This window comes from Perognathus longimembris, chromosome 28, assembly GCF_023159225.1.
Source record: "Perognathus longimembris pacificus isolate PPM17 chromosome 28, ASM2315922v1, whole genome shotgun sequence".
Classification (NCBI taxonomy): domain Eukaryota; kingdom Metazoa; phylum Chordata; class Mammalia; order Rodentia; family Heteromyidae; genus Perognathus; species Perognathus longimembris.
In genome coordinates, this window is record NC_063188.1 from 23,401,159 (window position 1) to 23,405,930 (window position 4,772).

Here is a 4,772-nt window from a genome sequence, read left to right on the forward strand (position 1 = left end):
TAAATGGGGCAATGCCATTCTTTCTGATGGAAGCATACACTTCCATTGTGTATATATACCACATTTTCTTGACCCATTCATCTACTGAGGGCTATCTGGGTTGATCCCATATTTTAGCAATGGAAAATAATGCTGCAATGAACATGGTTGCGGTGGTAGCTTCAGTGTGGCCTTGTTTGTGGTCTATTGGATAAATGCTCAGGAATGGGCTTGCTAGGTCATAGCGGAACTCTATGTTCAGTCTTTTGAGGAACTCCCATGCTGCTTTCCAGAGTGGCTGAAAAAATTTTCATTCCCAACAGTGTAATAGCGTTCCCTTATGGCCACATCCCCACCAGCATCTGTTATTATTAGTGTTTTTGAAAATGGCCATTCTAAACAGAATGAGGTAGCATCTCAGTGTTATTTTGATTTGCATTTTTTTATGGCCAGAGATGTTGAATATTTCTTCATGTGTCTATTGGCCATTCTTATTTCTTCTACGGAGTCTTTATCTCACTCATTGATGGAGTTGTTTTTTCTTTGATTATTTGTTTTGGGGATACTTAAGTTTTTGAGCTCAGAGTATATTTTAGATATGAGGCCCTTGTCTGATACATAGCTAGAAAAGATCTTCTCCCATTCTGTGGATAGCTATGTCCTTTGATGTGCAGAAACTGTTCAGTTTAATGCAATTCCATTTATCCAGCACATCAATGATTTGTTGTGTGTGTGTATCTTAGGAAGTTTTGACCTATGCCAAAGAGCCCTTGAGTTTCTCTGATCTCTTCCTATAATATTTTCAGGGTATCTGGTCTTAAAGTGAGGTCTTTGGTCCATTCAGAATTTATCCCTGTGCTGGGAAATATATAAATATCTAACTTCAGTTTTCTGCATATGTATAGCCAGCTCTACCAGCAGGATTTGTTGAAGAGCCTGTCTTCCTTCCATCTTTATTTTTTGGCTTTCTTATCAAAGATTAGGTGGCTATAGGATTGTGGGTTCATTTCTGGGACTTTGATTCTATTCCATTGATCCTCAGGCCTATTCATGTGCTGGCACCAAGCTGTGTAATAGTTTGATATTTGGTACTGATACTCCTCCAGGAATTCTCTTCCTGCATTATTTTTGTTATTTAGGGTCTTCATATATTCCATATGAAGTTTGGATTGCTTCTACATCATTGAAGAATGTTGTAAGGATTTTGATGGGTATTGCACTGAATTTGTAAATAGGTTTGTGCAGTATTATCATTTTTATGGTGTTAATCCCCTCAAGCCAAAATCATGGGAGGTTTTTCCACTTCCTTAGATCTTTAATTTCCTTTTTCAGGTTTTTAAACTTTTCATCATAGGAATCTGTCACAACTTTGGTTAAGTCCTAAATATTTTATGTTTTTAGAGGCTATTATAAAAGGAGTTGCTTTCCTGTTTTCTTACTCATTCTTCTCATTGTTGGCATACAGAAAGATATTTATTTCGTGGGTTATTTTATACCTTGCTACTTTGCCAAAGTTTTGGATCCACTCAAATAAATAGGGAGAGGAATCCATGGCATTCTTTAAATATAGGATCTTGTCATCTGCAAAGAGGAATAGTTTTATGTCTTATTGCCCTGAATCGGATCTGAATAGATCCTCTTTACATTTGTCTCTTGCCTTAATGCTCAGAATTCCAGTATTGGAATCCTATATCAAAGAGGAGTAGAGACTGCAGGCATCCTTGTCTGATTTCTAATTTTAGGGGAAATGGTTTTCAATTTTCATCATTAAATATAATGCTGGCTGGAAATATATATGGTATTATATGGAGGAACATTCCATGGATTCCTAGCTTCTACAGAGTTTTTATCATAAAGGGGTACTAGATATTGTCAAATGCTTTCTTTGCATCTACTTATATGAACATGTTATTATTGTCCTTGCTCCCATTGATGTTTTGAATTACATTAATTGACTTGCGTATATTGAAGCGGCTTTGCATCCCTGGAATGAAACCCATTTGATCATATTGTGTGGTTTTTGTTCAATAGCAGTTGAAGTTGATTGGGCAGAATTTTATTGAGAAATTTTGCATCTGTGTTCATCAAAGGGATAGGTCTAAAGTTCTGGGTTGGATTTTTTTTTTAATATTTATAAGTTCATCTATTTGAAGTTCAAGAACAAATACAATAAATTGGTGGCAATGGATGCTATAAAATTAGTGTTTTAGAGCTAATGCTGTGGATATGGGACTGTGAAAGAGTATGGAAGATAACTTCTAGGATAATAAGTTTATATCTCCCCATTTGATCTGCTTTGACCAAAGGTGCTGTGATAACTGGATATCTGCATTATACCGTATATAAAATTTACAAATGAAGCCAAGTTCTCATCAGAGTTTAAACTATTAAGCTTGAAATTTTTTTTAAGTTTTTATTATAAAACTGATGTACAGAGAGGTTACAGTTTCATACGTTAGGCATTGGATACATTTCTTGTACTGTTTGTTACCTTGTCCCTCATACCCCCCTCCCCCTCCCCCTTACCCTTTCCCCCCCTGAGGTGTTCAGTTCACTTACACCAAACCGTTTTGCAAGTATTGCTTTTGTAGTTGTTTCTCTTTTTTTACCCTGTGTCTCTCAATTTTGGTATTCCCTTTCCATTTCCTAGTTCTAATACCAGTATACACGGTTTCCAATATACTCAGATAAGATTACAGAGATAGTGTAGATAAAATCACAAGAAGGTGATACAAGAACATCATCAATAGTAGAAGCTACAGATACACATGGGATGTTGAAAGTAGTTACAACTGTGATATAACAATCATTTCCATTAAATGGAGTTCATTTGTTTTGGTTTTTTTTATGAATCCCTATCTGATTTGTGGATGCGGCTTACGCTGGCTTCATAGACTGAGTACAGTGGTGATCTTTCAGTTTCATTGAAAAGTTGCAGAGTATTGGAGTGAGTTCTGCTTTGACAACCTTACAGAATTCTGCTGTGAACCTCTCAGGTCCTGGGTTTTGTTGGATGGGAGGTCTTTTGATGCTATTACTATTTTATTACTTGTCATAAGTCTATTTAGTTGGTTCAAAACTTCTTAGTTTATTTTGATTATATCTTAGTTTATTTTGATTATATCACTATCCTCTTGGAATTCTTTCATTTCTTCCAGCTTCTCCAATTGTTAACATAAAGGTTTGCAAAACCTTCTCTCTTATGTTCTGCATCCTCCTTGTTTCTGTCATCATGTGCCCATTCTTGTCTCTAATTTTATTTACTTGGGTGTATACTGTTCTTTTTGTAGTGAGATTTGCTAAATGTCTGCCAATTTTAATCTATGATTTTCTGGATTTTAATTCATATATCTCTGATTTTTTTTTTTTTTGGCCAGTCCTGGGCCTTGGACTCAGGGCCTGAGCACTGTCCCTGGCTTCTTCCCGCTCAAGGCTAGCACTCTGCCACTTGAGCCACAGCGCCGCTTCTGGCCATTTTCTGTATATGTGGTGCTGGGGAATCGAACCTAGGGCCTCGTGTATCCGAGGCAGGCACTCTTGCCACTAGGCTATATCCCCAGCCCCATCTCTGATTTTTTTAATATTTGTTTACATCTGCTGGTTTGGAATTTGGCTTCTTCCTCTTTTTCAAGGAGCTTAAGGTGCAACATTAAATTATTAGTTTGAGACACCTCCAATTTGTTGATGTATGCACTCAGAGCTATAATCTGAGTACTGACTATGTTGTGCCCCAGAGGAGCCAGTATTTTGTGTGTTTGTAGGTAAATTTCATAGATGTTTGAATTTCCATTTTGATCTCTTCAATGACCAAGTAGTCATTCATTCAACAATGTGTTTTTCAGTCTCCAGGAGTTAGAGAATTTTCTATTGTGGCTTTTGATGTTGAGCTCTAATTTTATTCCATTCCTGTCTGACATAATGCACGGAATAATTTCTATATTTCTGAATTTGCACCTGTTTGTGACCTAATCTATAATCTATTTTGAGGTATTTTTCCTGTGGTGCTGAGAAAAATGTATAGTTTGATTCTGTAGGGTGAAATATTCTATAAATATTTGTATAATCTACTTGGTTTATGCAGTTAATCAGTTCTGAAAATTCTCAGTTAAGTTTCTGCTGAGTTGATCTATCCACAGGTGATAGTGGGGTGCTAAAATGACCAACAATCAGTGTGTTTTGATCTATGTGTGTTTTTAGGTTATGGAGTATTTGTTGAACTTTGGTGCTCCAGCATTCGATGTACAGATGTTTAGAATTGTTATATCCACCTGTAGGTGAGATCCCTTTATTAGTATCTAATATTCTTCTTTGTCACTTTTCACTAATTTTAATTTGAAGCCTTTTGATGTGATACTAGTATTGCTACTCCAGCCTGTTTATTGGGGACATTTGCTTGATTGGTTTTATTTTAGCCTTTCATTTTTAGAGTATGTTTGTTTTGTGGGCAAGATAGGTCTCTTGAAGACAGCAGATAGATAGTTTTAGCTTTTTAAAAAAATCAATCTAGTTAATCTATGTCATTTAATTGGAGAGTTCAGTTAATTAATGTTGAAACTTGGGGCTTACAGGTAGGTAGTTCCTGTCATGTTATCCACTTTCTTAGGTGCTGTGCCTCATCATTTCTTACTATATTTATCTGGTTCTCTGGTAAGGGTTCTCTGCCAATATTGTGCACTTGTTGGTTTTCTATGTGTAGTATGTCTTCAAGTATCTTCTGGAATTCTGGTTATTGGACATAAATTGTCTCAATTTTTTCTTGTAGAAGGTTTTTATTTGTCCCTTGTACACTATTC